This window comes from Tenrec ecaudatus, chromosome 18 (genome assembly GCF_050624435.1).
Source record: "Tenrec ecaudatus isolate mTenEca1 chromosome 18, mTenEca1.hap1, whole genome shotgun sequence".
Classification (NCBI taxonomy): domain Eukaryota; kingdom Metazoa; phylum Chordata; class Mammalia; order Afrosoricida; family Tenrecidae; genus Tenrec; species Tenrec ecaudatus.
Genome location: NC_134547.1, coordinates 22,422,538 through 22,442,382, shown reverse-complemented (window position 1 = coordinate 22,442,382; position 19,845 = coordinate 22,422,538). Strand labels below are relative to the sequence as shown.

General features: G+C 41.2%; 1 long non-coding RNA gene across 2 annotated transcripts in view; it reads right to left on the bottom strand.

Moving 5' to 3' along the window:
• The window catches only part of LOC142432091 (uncharacterized), a 49,577-nt gene that overhangs the window by 5,858 nt on the left and 23,874 nt on the right, over positions 1 to 19,845 (bottom strand). The window contains exons 1-2 of one of the 2 annotated variants that reach the window (XR_012780866.1): positions 11,956 to 12,081; positions 1,857 to 2,001 (exon numbers count right to left, since the gene is read on the bottom strand). This is a non-coding gene — a long non-coding RNA (uncharacterized LOC142432091). Of the gene's footprint in view, positions 1 to 1,856; positions 2,002 to 11,955; positions 12,082 to 19,845 lie in introns of those variants that run through there. The other variant, XR_012780867.1, reaches the window with a different exon arrangement.

Genomic DNA, 19,845 nt, shown 5'->3' with positions numbered 1-19,845 from the left:
GGCAAAGGATTCCCCTATCAATTTTAGACTTACATTCATTGGCCCAATGTTTCCCTCTTTTGCACCTTGGGCAAGGGCCAGGAGCCCTCATCACAGCGCTCCTATTTGAGTCTCCTCGACAATCTTTAGCAAAATGTCCAACCTTGCCACATTTACAACAACCCTTTTTATTTCTGTCTCTGTTATTAAGGAAATCCTTTCCCGGTTGCCCACTAAAGGATTTTGCCATTGCTAAGCCCTGTTGATATGAGGGCCCAATATCTGAGCAAAGGCGGATGTATCCTGTCAGATCAGTTTTCTTTCTATAAGGTCTAATTGTTGCTTGACAGGCCGGATTGGCATTTTCATATGCCAATTGCTTTACATAATCTATACCAGCCTCAGCATTACCAAAGAGTCTTCCTGTTGTTGTCATGAGCCTATGTACAAAGTCTGCAAATGGCTCATCAGGTCCTTGTTTGACTCCAGTGAGTGAAGCTCCTGGGTCCCCTTTAGCAGGGAGTTTCCTCCAAGCCTTTGTAGCGGCTGTCTGAATCTGTGCAAATAACCCGGGATCGTATTGCATTTGGGCGTCAGTAGTTGCATAATTACCTGAACCAGTCAACATATCAAAATCCCAGCCATTCCCCACTTGTTGATTTCTCTTAGCTGTGTCCTTGCAGTTTTCAAAGTATTCTGACTTCCAAAGCAGATGGTCCCCCCCGTAAGGACTGCCCTAACTAGAGAGTTCCAGTCGGTTGGAGTGAGCCAAATTTCGGCCACAGACTCTAATATGGCAACACTATATGGAGCGGTAGCTCCGTATTGGGAAACAACCTTTTTAAATTCCTTTATGACATTAAATTGCAGTCCGTTGTGGTGTCTCCAAGACTGCCCCTGTGCATCTGTAGTTTCAGTTACAGGAAAAGCCTCCATAGAGGAAGAATTTTCCTCTTCCCTGTCTTTAGTCAATCTCCCTATGGGGACATGTTGTCTGGGCTGCTCAGGCGGGCGCATATCTCTCTTTCCTTTCTCTGAATCTGTCACACTCTCATTCCCTGTTCTCAATTTTTGCAACCTAGTAATCAAGGATTGATGTAATTCTTCTAGTTTTATTTGTGCTTCCAGCTGGCTAATTTTTTCCTTAAGTTCTTCCTCTGGGTCCACTACTGCCATCACTGTAGGCGCAGAGGCCGTGTTATTAGGTGGAGGATGCGAAAAAGACGGAGGCCAGTCAGGATTATGATATTTAGCTGCCTCCTCTTCGAAATCATCCCAGTCTACTTCTGACGGGTCAGGATTTTTCTCATCCTATTTATTCTGGAACTCTTTTAAAATTGGATATTTTTTCAGCCTCTTATTTCCTGGTTGACTTAGTTTTTACAAAAAGTTTTTTGATCCCTCCACTATTATCATCACTCTGTTTTATAAGAGAACCCTTGGCCCCCTCCTCATCACTTTCTAAGGAAATAAGGTCAATCTCCTCCTCTGGTGGAGACTCTCTAAGATCAGTTTTAGAACTGACTTTTAATATTTCTTCTGTCTGGGCAATGGCCGCTATTATTTGCGGACAATTTTCCTTATCTATTAAATCTTTGATTAAATTCCAATAAGAAAAGGCTGTAACAGAAATCTTTTCTGGTCCAAATACCTCATAATAATCTTCTAGGGCATTGCCAACCCTTTTCCATCTTTTTATATATCAATTGTCCCTTCTTGCGGAAACCAAGGACAAGTATCTTTTATAAAGTCAAAAAATTTAAATAAATCACAACTTTTCACCATTACTCCTCGTGTCTTTAAAGCCTCTTTCAATTGTTTCACATAAATCTGATGCTGGCTTAATTCTTGTCCCATTTTCGGGCATTTTTATTCACCTTCAGTCTCGGCGCAGCGGGCTCCCGCTGCGGCCGAAGGATTTTTCTTTCACTTTTATCGACCTTCTCTGGCGCCTTCTTCCTCACGATATCCCCCGTATCTGGGCGCCAAATGTCCCGACCCGCAGGAACGACAACGCGGACCCTGGAGGAGGGAGTGGGAATTGGAGGGACAAGAGACACAAGAAATGGAGACAAGACAGTAGCCTGATCAAGTCTCGTTTATTGCGTAAAAGGCTACAGCTTATGTGGGAAAGAAAGGAGGGAGCAGGATGCAGGTGTTTATCTAAATGGATGTCACACCACGTCTGCTTAAATTTTACAAACCGGGTACTTTCCGGGAACACTGACTGCAGAACGGAGCGTACAGATGTGTGGAAACGCTCTTATCTGTATTAGGCAGGCTTAAAGGTCAAATCCAGCCTGTTCCAAGAACAGGCCGTTTGGAGGGGGAAATAGCAAGATTACAAAACTATGTCACATAGGCGGGAATGAAAAAGTACTATAAGCTCAGGCCAAATATAATGAAGGTTGAGCCAAATGGCCCTGGACAGTACATATTTTATTTTGAAGTAAAACAAGAAACGGGGCAAAAACACCCAGCAGGCCACATGTAGCCCACGGGCCATAGTTTGAGGACACCTGCTAGACTAGTGAATAATAAAAAGAAATAAAAGATTAATATACCCTTTATGAGAACATGAGGTGTTGTTGGGACCAGGTAACGGGCATCAGAAGACCCATAACAAACAAACAAACAAAAAAACATTGTTGAGAACGAGAGTCCCAAAACCCATCTGTAGATAATGGGACATCCCCTTACAGAGGGGTCACAGAGAAGGGATGAATCAACCAGGGTGCAGTAAAGCACCAATGAAACATATAGCATTCCTTTGGTTCCATGAGGCTCCTTCACCCCCCACTATCATGAACCCCATGCTGCCTTTCACTGCAGGCTAGACAGGATGCACACAGGTACAGATAAGAGTTCATGACACACAGAATCCAAGAACAGGAATGGGAAGAGTGATACCAGAAGATAGGGGGAAGGTGGCAAACCTATCGCAATTATTGACACATAACCACACACACACACCTTCCAGGGGGCCAAACAACAAAAACCATCGGGAAATCAAGATAGCGGTTGGTGTAAGATGTGAAAATAATTTATAATTTATCAAGGGGTCGTGGGGGGGGGGGTTGTGGGAGAGGAGGGGAAGAAAAGAGGAGCTGATACCAAAGCCTCAATAGAAAGTAAATGTCTAGGAAAGAATGGTGGTAACATATGTACAAATATGCTTGATGCAATTGATGTATGGATTGTTATGAGTTGTAAGAGCCCCCAATAAAATGATCTTTTAATTAAAAAAATTAATATAATAACTTGATTTAATCCTAAAAAACTGTAAGAAATCAAACACAAAAGATTTTACATAATTTACATTTTCATAAAATTCTCAAAAAGGACATGACAGAAAATTGTGTTCACTAGTGATGTGATGCAAAAGCAAAAGGGCACGAAGAACTGCTGACAGAATGGTTCTATATCCTGATTTCAGTAGTGGCTGTACAGCTATACAATTATTCAACTTCATAAAATAGCCTTAAAGAGTGCATTTTAATTTTGATAAATTTTATCTCAAGAAAGCTAAAATATAAACCCATAGAATGCTACAACAGTCATGAATTATTTAATAACAATTATTCAATAGTGTTTATCACTTTGTGCTCAAGGTTGCAGGCACAAGGAGTCATATCCTGCTCTTTATCTCAATGTATGTCTTACACATCAAAGTGTAAAGCACACATGCATGACAGTATAAGGATGCACATTACTCTGGAAGTGGTGATACAGGATAATGATCAGGGAAGGGAGAAAGTGGACTGAAACAGGACATTTTAATAAGAAGCTCAATAATGGGCAGAACCTGGGTAGATGGATGACTACAATAAAAAGGCACAGATTTAGGGAACTTTACATACATGAATGAGAGGGGGTATGAATAAAACTGATACTGTTTAAATCTAGAGTAATAATCGCATGTTCCTTGTGAGAGCTCTGTTCCTTAACTCTGAGGAGCTGTTACCTTTGTTCAGGTCCTTTGGAAAAGGAAATTCAGGGCCCTCTCAGGGAAATTTTGACTGTACACTGTTACTTTCACCTAGGGGAGGAGGCAGTCTCTGCCACCACAAAAGTATTTCTTTGATTCACAACCTTGGTTGTCTGGTATCTCATGGATAATTGAGGAGTCCCTGGACATCTAACCTTGTAAGTCAGTGGTTCTCAACCTTCCTAATGCCATGACCCTTTCACACAGCTCCTCATAGTGTGGTGACACCCCCCCCCAACCATAAAATCATTTTTGTTGCTACTTCATTAACTGTAATTTTGCTACAGTTACAAATTGGGTGACCCCTGTGAAAGGGTCATTTGACCCCCAATGGGGTCACAACCCACAGGTTAAGAACCGCTGTTGTAACTGAGGAGGATGGGTATTTTTTTGTTTGGTTGGTTGCTTTTTAAAATCATTTTATTGGGGGTTTATACAATTCTTATCACAATCCATACATCCATCCATTGTGTCAGGCACATTTGTACATTTGCTGCCATCACATTCTCAAAACATTTTCTTTCTACTTGACCCCTTGGTATCAGCTCTTCATTTTTCCCCTCCCTCCCCACTCCCTCAAGGATGGGATTTATGAACTACTGAAATAATGAAGTTCTCAGAGGCCTTGTGATTGGCAGGAGCCAGAATAGGAACCTATCCTTTGAAAAGAGATGTTTCCTCCCAGGATTGGTAAAAAGACTATAGTTGAGAAAGACTAAGTGGTGGGCTGGTTAGCTGAAAGGGCTGAAGCTGAGGGAAGCATGCTGGGAGAGAAAGAACTATGTGGGAACTGAGCAGTCCTGAAGCTGCTACACTGGTTGTGAGCTGGGCCAGTTATAAGTAAAGAATTCAGTGGTCAGAGGCCAATGGCAGGGGAGAATGAAATGGTGGAGAAGTCTGACAATGAGGGCAATTGAAAATGCTGCCACAGTGGCCAAAGCTGGGCTCAATGGCAACAGCGGGAAAGGCACCACAGGAAAATGACAGACCAATCTTCCTAATGAACACCAAAAATCCTGAGTAAAATATCAGCAATTGAATCCAAGAGCACATTAAAAGGATTACACTCCATGATCACATGATCAAGTGGGATTTACCTCAGGAATGTAAGGCTAGTACATTAGAAAATCAATCAGTGAATAGACCCAATTAATAGAACAAGAGAAAGGCAGCATATAACCAATAAATGCAGAGAAGACTTTGGACAACATCTCAAACTCTCTCATGATAACAACTAAATAAGAATATATAGGGAATTCCTCAATTTAATAAAGAGCATTTAAAAAAAGCAAACAGGAAACAAACAGAAAGATTAGGAAGACAAGGATGCCTGCCTTCACTACTGATATTCAACAAAGTATTTAAAAGTTCTTGCCACAAGATATGACAAAATAACAATCTATAAATTATTAAGGGCTCATGAGGGAGTGGGGAGCAGAGAGGGAGTGGGGAAAAAGAGAACCTGATGCAAAGGGCTTAAGTGGAGAGCAAATGCTTTGAAAATGATGAGGGCAAAGAATGTACAAATGTGCTTTATACAATTGATGTAATAAATGTATGGATTGTGATAAGAGTTGTATGAGCCCCTAATAAAATGTAAAAAAGAAGTTCTTGCCACAGAAATTAGGCCAAGAAAAATAAATCATAGGCATCAAAACTGGGAACAAAGAAGTGTAACTGTCCCTTTTTGCAGATGACATGAAGCTTTATAGAAGATCCCAAAGAAACCACAAGAAAGTTATTCAAACCCAAACCAAACTCACTGTCATCGAGTCGATTCTGACTCATAGCAACTTTATATGGCAGGGTACAACTGCCTCTGTGGGTTTCTAAGAAAGCTAATTTTTTAAAAAAAATCATTTTATTGGGGGTTTGTATTGGACAGGGTTCTCTAGAGACAAACCAGATTGCTAGTAATTATATATAAATATATTTATAAAGATAGATATATAATTCAAGAAATAAACCGTTAAATAATATACAGATAGATAATACAAGAAATTAACAGTTAAATTATAAAGCAGTGAGACACTAGCGGTCCTTCAAGTTTTGAGAGCTGCCAGTTGCCAGTCCCCTTCTGTAGAGAGAGCTGGGCTATATATACCCAGGCAGCAAACAGCAAGGCAGGTCACCAACTGTCAGTCCCCAGCTCCAGAGATGAACATTCCAATCGTGTGGGCTTAAAGGGACCTCAACTTACAGCGACACAGTCCACAGGCTAGGCATCCCACAGGTAGTGTACCCCTTTAAACTGAGGCACAGAACAAGCAAGGCGAGGCTCACCGAGCCATTTATCCCTCTGCCCTTCAGTTAATCCTACTTGTGTTTATCGGCCAGGCTGGCACAATAAACTATAGCAGGGCTCATACAACTTTTATCATAATCCATACATAAATTGTATAAAGCACATTTTTCCATTCGTTACACTCATCATTCTCAAAACATTTGCTCTCCCCTCCCTCATGAACCCTTAGTAATTTATAAATTATTATTATGTCATATCTTACTCTGTCCGACATCTCCCTTCACCCACTTGAGCAAGCTAATCTTTATAGAAAAAGCCTCAATTTTCTCCCACAGAGCAGTCAAACTTTGACCTTGCTGTTGACCAGCTCAACACTTAACCCACTATGCCACCAGGGCTCCTTAAGAAAGCTGTAAGAGCTAATAAATTGATTCATCAAAGTGATGGGACACAAATAAACCCACAAAAACCATTAGAATTTTTATATGCTAGCAATGAACAATCTGAATTTTTTTTAAATGAAACAATTCCACTTAAAATAGTAATTAAAAAATAATTTTTTTAGGAATCAATTTAACCAGAGGTGGCAGAAACTACAAGCAATTATTCTTACAAAGCTTACTCTCTCTCAACCCTGCAATCTTCTTGTTATTTCACCTCTGGCACCTGGGACATAAGCCTGTTATCTGACCTACATATTTTGGATAGCCAACCCACACAATCCTGTGAGTCAACAGAGGCTTCCAGCCCATTATGTGACTACAGATTGGGGCTCATCAGCTCCTACAACTAACTATGTAATCCAGGAAGCACCTTCTGTCTTTGGTAGGACCCACGATTTGGAACTTGCCAGCCCCTACAACTGAATGAGCCATTTCCTTGGGGAAGTAAATTTCTCTCGATATACACATACTCATATACTTGTACTGTATTGGTTTTACTCTTCTAGAAAACCCACACTATGAAAAGGACAGTACTATCTAAAGCAATCTACAAATTCAACACAAAATCCATTAAAATGTCCAATAACTGCCTTTACACAAGTCAATCTTCAATATCATATGAACAGCAAAGGACTCCAAATGGCCAAAGCAATTTGAAATATGGCTCACATTTTCTAATCTCATGATATAAAACTATGGTAATCAAAATAATCTCCTACTGTAATAATGGGAGACACATATCCACTGTCTTGCTCTATAACTTTTATAGGACACAGAACTCTCCCTTAGGGCTTCTGAGACTGTAATTATGTAATAATGCCCACTTTATGTGGGCAGACAGCCTCATTCTTCTCCCAAGAAGTAGCTGATGGGTTTGAGCCATTGACCATAAGGCTAAGAATCCATTGCTTAGCCCATTGCACCACCAGGCTTCCTTTAATAGATATACATATAGACCAAGGGGATTGGAGTGAGAGTCCAAAGAGATACACACATATTCAATTAATTTGATAGTGTTAAATCCATTAATAAATGGCACTAACACAAGTGGGTTTCCACATGCAAAAGAATGAAGACAGACTCATATTTCCACCATATAAAAAAAGGAGACCAAAGACCTAAATGTCAAATCTAAAACCATAAAACTCGACATGAGAATATAGGGGTGATGCTTTGTTGAACAACAAATTCTTATTTATGAAACTGAAAGCACAAATAAGAAAAGATAAAAGATAAATGGGATCTTAACAAAATAAAAAAAAACTTCTCCACATCAAAGATATATCAACAAATCCAAGAAGCAAAAAGATAACCTAAAGACTAAAAGAAAAAACTGCAGAAGCACAGAAAAGATAAGGCTTTACCATCCAGAAGTACAGCACAAACTCCTACAATTTAACGAGAAAAAGGCAAACAGCTCCAATGAAAAATGAACAGAGTCCAAGTAAATATTTCACAAAAAAAGATCTATAAACAGCCTTCAAGCAGATGAAAAACGTTCAGCATCTTTAGCTGATACGGGGAGCTTGAAGAGTCAGCCCCCATTGTTTTATGATGGAAATATAACATCATTTGGAAGAATCATAGTTTATTGAGACATAACCTCACTAAAGACTCAATTCTTACGAATCTTCCCCTGGCTTTCCTTCTCCCATTAAGGGCCAATACCCACATATCTGGCCTGTCTCCTCCAGATTTAAAATCTCTAGTAATGTAAGATCTGTCATATACAATTTTGTTAAAATGAAACTTGTTTTCCCAGTTTGTGACTGTCATACTAGATTTGTGTCTGTCTGGAAAAAATGTTTTGTCCAGCCTGTGTACACAGACACACATACAGGTTATTGAAGAAAGGATCCCCTCCTCTCCTGTTGTCCTTTCCCATGCATGTGACAATAAAACTTAGAATCTTTCGAATATACCTTGTTTCTGAATCCATCTGGCAACAGTGATTAAGCAATACAGGGCCTTTGTGCCCACTCTGCAACATAGCCATTAAAAAACAGCTGCTCCCCTCATAGAGGGGTTTAGGAGAGGAGATGGGTTAATTAGGGTGTGAGGTAGTATCGATGAAGAACACAGCTTTCCCCCAGATCCTGGATGCCTCCTCCCCCCAACTACCATGATCCGAATTCTTCCTTGCAGGGCTGGATAGGACAGAGGCTGTACACTGGTACATATGAGGGTTGGAGGTACAGGGAATCCAGGGTGGATGATACCTTCAGGACCAAGGGTGTGAGGGACGATGCTGGGAGAGTGGAGGGTGAGTGGGTTGGAAAGGGGGAACTGATTACAAGGATCCACATGTGACCTCTTCCCTGGGAGAGGGACAGCAGAGAAGGGGGGAAGGGAGACTCCGGATAGGGCAAGATATGACAAAATAACGAGGTATAAATTACCAAGGGCATATGAGGGAGGGGGGAATGGGGAGGGAGGGGGGGGGAAAGAGGACCTGATGCAAGGGGCTTAAGTGGAGAGCAAATGCCTTGAGAATGATTGGGGCAGGGAATGTATGGATGTGCTTTATAGAATTGATGTATGTATATGTATGGATTGTGGTAAGAGTTGTTTGAGTCCCTAATAAAATGTAAAAGAAGAAAAGAGAAAAAAATGATTAGGGCAAAGACTGTACAGATGTGCTTTATACAATTGATGTATGTATATGTATGAACTGTGAAAAGAATTGTATGAGCCCCAATAAATTGTTAAAAAAAAAAACAGCTGCTATTGGGTCAATTTAAACTCAGTGACCCTGCAGGGCAGAGCAGAAAGGCCCCACAGGGTTCCTAAGGCTGTAGAATTTATGGAGTAGATGGTCACATCTTTCTGTTGGTAGATTTAAACCACTGACCTTTTGGTTAGCAGTTTAGTACTTACTGTTGTACATGAGCCGGACAAGAACAACTGAGACGTAGATTGAAAGAAATAGAAAAGTTTATTAACAAAAGAAGAAGAACCTGCGCAGGGACCAGCGACCGGAAAAGAAAAAATGGATCACCGGTCCCCCTGCTTATAGACTTGGGTTTTTATAAGGTTTCATTAAATTGCTGAGCTGTGCAAGCAAGCTGGTACAGAAGCAGAACTTGCTGTTAAGCAGCGCAACTGAGTAAGCTGGTACAGAAACAGACTTTGCGGTTGCACAATTTCCTGGTCCAGGATAGTATTTTGCTCATTTTAAGAACAATGGGGCTATTTGGTTTGGTTTTGTTTTTTTTGTTTTTTTTTTTGAGGCCTGTGGTTGCATTTTAGGACTGGTGCAGAATATTTGCTAAGTATAAATGGCTTTACTCAGGCTATTACATAACCACTATGACACTAAAGTCCCTCGTTTGCCATTAAATCCGCTGCTGTAGATTTGACTGGACTCTTACTCAGGAGATTCTGGAGGGTCCCCCAAAGCTGTCTTATCTTCACAGAGTGTCTAAGAAAGATGCTCTTAGAAAACAGAGGCCTCTTAATTGCTGGCAAATTCCAAGAACTATTTTTTTATGGCAATGGGTTTATCTTTCAAGAACCATGGACAAAGAACTTCTCTCAACCTAGGAGATGAACAGGTCTATAAAATAAAACAAACCAAAAAAACCCCACAGCCTTTGAGTTGAGTTGATGCCTATAGGTCAAAGTAGGGCTGCCCCTTTGGGTTTCTGAGACTTTACAGGAACAGACAGCCTCATCTCATCTTTCTCCTGAGGTGGCTCATGGGTTCAAACAGCTGACCTTGTGATTAGCAGCTCATTGCATAATCCACTGAATCACCATATATACTAATTAATAAGGTAGAGTTAGTTGATTATTTTGTAAACAGAGTACTATACCATCTTTATAAATATCCATTAACACTCTCAAGATCATTAGCAGAATCGTAGTTAAGATAATAGAATCATAGTTTGAGGCATAACTAGACTCAATTCTTAGGAATCTTAAGTATCCTCAGACTTCCTGCCGCTGAGTGAACTGTACTCATACTAACACTATAGAACTGCTCCTGTGGGTTTGAGACTCAATCTTTATAGTAGACAGCGTCATCTATATATAGTCTTGAGTTCCCTAACAGAATGAAAAATAAGCTTCATATAGGTTTTATAAAGAGCCCTGGAGGCATGGAGGCCACTAGTTGTTTGAACCTACCAGTCACTATGCTCTGTGGGAGAATGGTGGAGCAATTTGCTTCCCTAAAGATTTACAAGCTTAGATATTCAATGCAGCAGTTACACTCCGTTGTAGTCTATGATGTGTTTAAGTTTAATATAATCCTTGCTTATCCCTAAATGTTTTTATCTGATTTGCTGGTGTTGTAATTTTTAACTCTTTCTTTCTAACATTTTTTTTTAAAAGATATACCAAAGTTATGATTTCTTACATGAATTCTATATCCTGGTTCCGTATTTCTACATTTTCTTGAAAAACGTTGAGTGATAAAATACCTGTAGAACGTGCCTTTGTAGACAAAATTTGTTTCACTATATTGACAATGAAAGGCAACTGAGTTCAGGAAAACCTGGGCAAATTTGGCGTCACAATTTGGCGTCACACTGCCAGCTGACAGGCAAACGGGAGGTGGGGAGTGAGAAGGCTGTGTATGTGTGATAACCTCTTTGAGCCAAAGCTTTGTTTTATCTAAAATCCAGGAATAATGATTCCCAATTCTGGGCTGTCTGATTTAAGACACAGTACTTCTTAAAGCTCTTCCTTAGGTCAGAGCTTCTCGTAGCAAAAGTATTTTTAAAAACAGGGGAACACCTGGGAAACTATGCCAGCCATGGCAAGTTTTTCGGAAATCTTTCCCTTTCTTAGAAAAAATAAAACAACGTTGGTTTTATTTTCGACTCTACAACTCTACTAAACTTAATACCTTAAAAACAATGTTTGAAATTACTCATCAACTTAGTGATGAGCCTTTTACCTGTAGCTTCCCAAAACACGGAGGCCCGCAAAAAATACACCTAGTAGCATTATTTTAGAGATGACAAGAGGCTTAGAGGTTTCTACCTCTAAAGATCAAATCCTATCGATCTATCCCTACACAATTGCACATTGACAGTGCTTACCCTACAACGCTAGATACACGCACACACGGTCACCCATGCGACATCCCGCTGTCTCCTTCAGCACCTCCTCCCCCATCGGCATGAGGCTCAGAACGCGGCAGGTAACTAAAGGCGATCCCTCCCGTCAGCCTTCCCAGCCTCCGAGCTGCCTCCGCCAACCCTGCCCTTCGGCTTCCCTGGGACGAGTCCGGGAGCTAGCTCACCAGCCGCGCGAGGATCCGCCATGCGGGCGCCGGAACCCAACACACTCACCTGTGGACAGATGGCGGCGGGCGGGGACTGCGCTTGCGCGTTCCGGGGCGGCCTCGCTCGCCCGGGGCCTCTGGGAGTCCGCGGAGCGCCCGCGCGGGACCCGGATGGAATCCGTCCAGCTTAGCCGTGTGGACTACATTTCCCAGCATGTCTAGCGGGGCGTGAACACTTTGCTTTACGTTTAAAGTATACCATCGTCATCCTTTCTCCTTAGAGACGGCTGAGGGAAGGGGTGGAAGCCAGCCGTTCAGCGCAAGCATGTCGGGGCAGCCCCGCGGTTCCAGGCCAGGCCAAACCCTTCGGAGGACTTCTGAGTGCGATGGGGAGTGGAGACAACCGCTCTGGCCGGACGCCATCTTTTGCGTCCTGGCTCAAATTCAAACTACATTCCCCAGAAGGATCCAAGTTGTCGGCTCTTACTCTGGGTAATGGGGTTGGTCTCCCAGCCGGTTCGCTACTCCAGTGTAGAGACTGATGGGAGGACGGGCGCTCGACGTTCAGTCTGGACAGTGGGCGCGGGCTGATGGAGAGGCGATTGTGAAATTACGCTTGATGCCCCAGTAATGTAATATATAGGGTTTTGACTGTGTGACCCGGGTATGCGGATGTGGGACGTTTGTGACAGTACCACTGAGGTGATTGTTACTGTTACATAAGCCCGTAGGAACCCCTGGTGTCCCACGAAAAATGACTACAATTTTCCTTGAAACCGAAAGAATTTTAGCAATGGCAGAAAAACGTTTGGCAAAACAAGAAAACGCTGTATTGAGCAAGCTTGGCAATGGACCCCTTTCCTAAAGGGTATTTCCAAGTAATAATAAAACCCACAAACCGGACCGCATCTGGGGTATTTTCTGATTAGAAGACACTTGCAAAGTTACAGGGGCTTGGTTGCCAGTTTTGCATTAGTCAGTCTCCTTTACCAAAGGGGACTTCAGGTGGCAAAATGTGGCTGATTAAAACTCTCGTCTTCAGAATTTTAAGTGAGACTCCCTCACTCACTCTCTCTCACTCACCCTCCTACTAACTCCCTAACTCACTCTCACACTCTCACTCACCCTCCCACTAACTCCCTAACTCACTCTCTCACTCTCACTCACTCACTCACCCTTCCACTAACTCTCACTCACTCTCACTCCCTCACTCACTCTCACTCACCCTTCCACTCACTCACTCCTCTCTCACTCACTCACTCTCACAAAAAAAAAGAAAGAAGAACTTTAAGTGAAAAGATAAGTCCTTATGCACACTTCTCCAGTTTTTTCCCCCTTGTAATAAAGTGGCTTTATTCGTCTGTTTCCATGGCAAAATCCTCGAATAGAAGATAAACTTGAAAATATTTGAATATATATTCAAACACAGTATGTGAAATAGCTGACTCTGACTTCTCCAGGTTTTAAGCCACCCTATTAGAATGGTTGCCTCTTGGACAGGTTCAACATGAGCACAATTAAGTGCTTTGGGTTTCCCATTCACAAAGTCATCCACAGTTGTTTTATGATGCACACAGTACGATATCTTTGCATAGTCCATAAAACAAGTAAATATCTTTCTAGTACTCTGCTTTCAGTCACAATCCATGCGACATCAGCAATGATACCTCTTTCCACAACTCTGAATTCAGCTTGAATTTTTGTCAGTTCTCCATAGTTAAACTGCTTCAAGTTTTTTTTTAATCTTCAAAATTTTACTTGCATGTGATATTAACAAAATTGTTCAATAATTTTCACATTCTATTGTGTTGCTTTTCTTTGGAATGGGCACAAATATGGATCTTTTCCAGTCAGTTGGCCAGGTAGCTGTCTTCCAAATTTCTTGGCGTGGATATATATGTGAGTGCTTCCAGTGCTTCATCAGTATGCCGAAACATGTCCGTTGCTATTCCATCAATTCCTGGAGCCTTGTATGTCATCAGTGTCTTCACTGCAACTTGTATTTCTTCCTGTAATACCATTGATTCTTGATCATAAGCTAACTCTTGAATATACATCTTTTAAATATTATTAGATTCCTAAGCACTACTACAATGTATGCTAATGTAAATAGTATAATGTTTTTAATTTCAAATTCCAGTTGCTCCATTCTGGGATGCAGGAGTACAATGGATCATTACATAATTTACCTTGTGAGGGTTTTTTCCCTCTTCTTTTGATTGAAATGTTCCACATAAATAATTATATATGTGAACAAGAATAGTTTTCCATTTCAAATCTACACACTTTTAAAAAGTTTATTTGCCTTATTGCAATCATAGGGTTCCTGGTGAGATGCTAAACAGGAGTGGGAAGAGAGAACGTTCTTGCCTTGTTCCTAACTTTGAGGGGAAAAGACTTTAGTGTTTACCAGTAACAATGATGTTAACTGTAAGTTTTTTAATTTGTTGTCACATTGAGGAAATTCCCTTTCAGTCTGCTCTTTTTATCTTGAATAAGTTTTGGTTCTTGTAAATGTTTCTTCTGTAGTTATAAATGTACTCATGATTTTTCATTTTTATCCTGTTGGTATGTGATGGGTTACATTAGTTGATAGTTGAATGTTAAACCAGGCTTGCATACTTAGAGTAAATGATATTTAGCCATGTGGTACAGTTCTTTTTATATAGTGTTGTATTTCTATTTGCATATATATGTATACATATATATATTTAAGATCTTTATATCTACATATAAATAAGATATTGATGTGTTGCTTTCTAATACCTTTATCTGATTTTAGTATTAGGGTAATATTTCCATCATAGGAAGTGTTCCTACTACTTTTTCTTGGGGTGGGGGGGATAAATTATAGAGAATAAGTATCATATCTTCCTAAATATTTGCCAGAATTGCCCAGTAAAATAATTCGTCTTCTCAAATAGAATCAATTCAAATTATCGCACACTAATAGTTTTCAACCACATTAGAATACACTTTGACAGTTTCTTATGGCACCAAATATACACCTATCATTTGAGCTAGGTATTTACCCAAAGACACAAAGCATACTCATATATCTATGAAAAGATTTACACATGATTTTTCATCCATAATAGCTTTATTCATAATTGCAAAAAAGACAGAAATAAATAGCTGTCAACATACAAATGGATTTTTTTAATGTGGCTTATCTATATAAAAGAATAATATCCTATAACAAAAAGAGTAAAGTAATACCTCTGGTAAATCTCAAAAACTATTTGCTAAAAGAATCTGACCCTACAAAGATCCACTGTAGGTAAAGTTAATTCCAACTCATTGTGCCCTTACAGGAGTAGAACTGCTCTATCAGGGGTTTCTGAAGCTGTATCTCTTTACTAAAGCAGACTGCTTATCTTTCTCTTGAGCAGCTGCTGCTGGGTTCAAACTAACCTTCTGGTTAGCAGACCATCATTTAACCCACCATACGAACAAGGACTCTCATGAAAAGCCCAAACATAAAATATTATACATTGTGAGTTCACAATATGACCTTCCAGACGTTCTGTATTATTGTGGGATACAGAAGATTTCTCCCAAGTTGTTTCCCCCAAACATATGCCAAACCTAGCTGCTTGCTACACATGGCAAATGACTATAAACTTGGAGGTCAATGAAAGCAGGTCAGAGGTTATTCTCTCTAAGATTTGTCAGCCATCTAGAGCAATCAGACTGTATAGTCTGTCCCACCCTAAGTAGGGCCCACTCCCTTCTGATAAGGATAGATTGCTCCCCTGAAGGAAAACCCAAGGTGGTCAAACCCACTCAAGGGTGACCAAGGTTAGGCTGCCATACTGAGTCTAGGGTCCACCCTTTTTGTCACATGTATACCCTTAGTCCCTCTCCTTCCTATTACATGTACACTCCTAGCTCATCCCCTTCCTGTCACTCTTATGTACAGCCCCTTCCTGTGACAATCACGTCCCCTAAATATATATGGGCCTAGGCCATAAATCAAAGAGAAATACAGGAGCTTAGGGAAGAGATAACAAAAACAAGTAGCAGACTCACGGACCTCGAGAAGCTAATGGAGGAATAAGAGAACTGCATCCGTGACTTGGAGGACAGCCAAGCTGACTTTACCAAACATGAACAAAAACCTAATAAGATCATCAGAGAAGCTGAAGAAAACTTAAGAGCTATGTCTGATGCTATGAAGCAGAACAACATTAGACTGATTGGCTTACTGGAGGAAGACACAACAAAAAAGTCATCTGCAACAACAGTGAGAGAATTCTTGGAGGAAAGCTTCCCCGGCTTAATGAATGAAAACCAACTAACTATTCAGGAGGCTGAAAGAACACCAGCAAGACTGAATCCCAAGAAGAAGTCACCAAGCCACATAATAGTTAAATTATCCAACTTTGAAGAAAAGGAGAAAATAATGAGAGAAGCTGGGGAAAAACAAGCAATCACATATAAAGGTTCCCAAATAAGAATATGCTCAGACCTATCAGCAGAAACTATGAAGAGGTGAGAGTGGAGTAACATATTCCAAAAATTGAAGGAAAACAACGCAAACCCAAGAATACTCTACCCAGCCAAATTATTGATCAAGATAGATGGAGACGTAAGAGTCTTCCCAGACATGGAAAAAAAATCAAACAATACATTAGAAGAAACCCAGCCCTATAAAAGATCCTTCCCGACCCAGTATGGGCATAGGAACAACACTCACCAAGCATAAATAAGAGACCACCACATAGAACAACCTCACTCAGAGGGCAAAAAAGAGAAAACAGACCTCAAGATAGCATTGACTTAAATATAGAAAGACTTGAAAGGTTGCTGAGGTAAGCTTAAAAGGGGGGGGGGGGGGGACAAAAGGGCCATAAGGAAAAAGCTACGGTATACAAACATTCCTGGGGTGAGGACCAGGTAATATGGCAGGGACCAGACCAAATACAGGGACACACATGGTAGACAACTAAAAAGGAGGCAAGGAAAGGAAAAATAATAATAAAAAAGAAAAGGGTAGTGGGGGCACAGGGCACTAACCCACCCAAGGGGGGCAGTATTGTTTGTGTCTCCACAGGGAAAGGGACCAGACTTCAACCCAGTGCTCCAAGATGTGAATGCAACATGCCGGCGTGGAGTAGGGAACCAGTGGAGAGGTCTGGGGGTCCGGCCCCAACACCAACTACTACGTGGGCCCCTTCCCTTCCCCTAAGAAGAATTTATTTCAAAGGACAGCACTGAATCTACAGCTCTGGAAGAGGGACATATCTGATCGGAGCACATGGGAGCAGATGAATGGGGAGGAGAGAGTGGAGCACATCATGGCGCACCAGGCCAGGAGGTCGATGTTCCCAATTAGAGCAACCAGTCGACAGAGAGGACCACATGGCCAGCACCACGATGAGACATGACGTCCCTCACCGACCCATAGCCCTACAGGGGACAATACTGGAGACACAGTGAGGGAACTGCACCCAATCGGATCCCGCCACACCGAGGGAAAACAAGGGGGTGCAACAGAACAGCAAGGTTATGGAGCAATGAGGTCCCCAGAGAATGCTGAAGGTGTACTTTGGGGCTAGGGCATGGTGCCCCAACAGACTAGACTGGAAAACACTCCTAAAAGCCAACAAACAATCCTTGAACTAACTACAAGCTTTTCTTTCTTGTTGTGTTTTTGTCATTGGTTTGTTGTATATTGTTGCTTGGTTGTGCTCTGTCTTGTTTTTGTGCATGTTATTACCTCTGAAGGTCTGTCAAATAAGATATGCTAAATGAACAACTGGAGGAGAAAACAACGGGACCAATAGTTCCTTGGGGACATGGGAGACGGGGAGGTTGGGAGAAAGGTAGTGGTGTTAATAAAGGCAGGGACAAAGGAACAACAAGTGATCCAAATCGGTGGTGAGAAGGGTGTGGGATGCCTGGTAGGGCATGACAAGGGTAATGTAACTAAGAGGAATTGCTGAAACCCTGGTGGGGCTGAGCATGATAATAGGACAGGAGGGAAGTCAAAGGAAATAGAGGAAAGAGCTGTGAGGCAGAGGGCATGTATAGAGGTCTAGATAAAGACGTGTACATATGCAAATATATTTATACATGAGGATGGAGAAACAGATCTATGTGCATATATTTATAAGGTTAGTATTAAGGTAGCAGAGGGACATTGACCCTCCACTGAAGTGTTCTCTCAATGCAAGAATACTTTCTTCTATTAAATTGGCATTCTATGATGCTCACCTTCCCGACACAACCACTGAAGACAAAGTGGTGAAGAAAACTGATGGTGCCCGGCAATAAAAAAAGATAGCATCTGGGTCTTAAAGGCTTGAAGGTAAACAAGTGGCCATCTGGCTCAGAAGCAATAAAGCCCACATGGAAGAAGCACATCAGCCCGTGTGACCACAGGTGCTGAAGGGATCAGTTATCAGGCATCAAAGAACCAAAAAAATTATATCGTGTGCTCACCTCCCTGATCCGACCGCTGAAGACAAATGGGTGCATAGCAAATGTGGTAAAGACAGCTGATGGTGCCTGCCTATCAAAAGATATAGCGTCTGGAGTCTTAAAGGTTTGAAGGCAAACAAGCGGCAATCTAGCTCAGAAGCAACAAAGCCCACATGGAAGAAGCACACCAGCCTGTGCGATCACAAGGTGTCAAGAGATCAGGTATCAGGCATCATCAGAACAAAAAATCTTACCACGGTGAATGAGCGGGGAGTGTGAAGTGGAGACCCAAAGCCCATTTGTAGGCGACTGGACATCCCTATACAGAAAGGTCTTGGGGAAGAGATGAGATAGGGTGCAATGTAGTAACGATGAAAAATACAACTTTCCTCTAGTTCCTAAATGTTTCCTCCCCTCCCCCCTCCCACTGTCATGATCTGAATCCTACCTTGCAAGTCTGACTAGACCAAAGGATGTACAGTGGTACAGATGGGAATTGGAAACACAGGGAAGCCAGGGCGGATGATCCCCTCAGTACCAGTGGTGTGAGTGGTGATACTGGTTGGGCAGAGAGAAGGTTGTTTGGGAAGGCGGAACCGATTGCAAGGGATCTATATGTGTCCTCCTTCACGGGGGACATACAACAGAAAAGTGGAGGAAGGCAGACGTGGGACAGAGCAAGATAGGACAAAATAATTTATAAATTATCAAGCGTTCATCAGGGAGTGGGGAGTGGGGAGGGAGGGGGAAAATGAGGACCTGATGCCAGGGGCTTGGGTGGAGAGCAAATGTTTTGAGAATGATGAGGACAAAGAATGTACAAATGTGCTTTACACAACTGATGTATGGATTGTGATAAGAATCATATGAGCCCCTGATAAAATGATTTTTAAAGAATGTTTATTAATCATTTCAAAGTGTATCAGAACTCATAATTATTGTATATCTCATCAATTTTATGTCTATGTAAAGGTTATGTAGTTTATTTTCTTGATTTGTTTAATTATAAATAAAAATAGAGAACCATAGGGTAGTACTAAACCAAGAAGAAGAAATAAACCAGCACTGATGGTAATTCAGAAAAATCAGAGTGGGGTCCAAGAGTAAATCCGTAATGGAGATCACAATATCAGAGTAAGTAGTGTCCAAATCTATCCCAAAGATATAAAATACACATATATCTTAAAAGGATAAAAGAGAATCATTTCCTTACTGCTTAGGACATGAAATAGCTATCAAAACTAAATCCATTGCCAATGAGTTGATTATGGCTCATAGTGACTTTATAGAACAGAATAGAACTCCCCCATAGTGTTTCCAAGACTATAAATCTTTATAGAAGCAAACTATCACATCCTGGGAAATGACAGGTAGGTTCAAACTACTGGCCTTAACCACTGTGCCACCAAGGGTCCCTTGACATAGCTCTTAGTTATGTATATATTTATAAAACATTTCAATAAAATACTAATGAGTAATATTTAGAAAACATAGGAGCCCTGGTGGTGTAGCGGTTATGCATTGGCTGTGA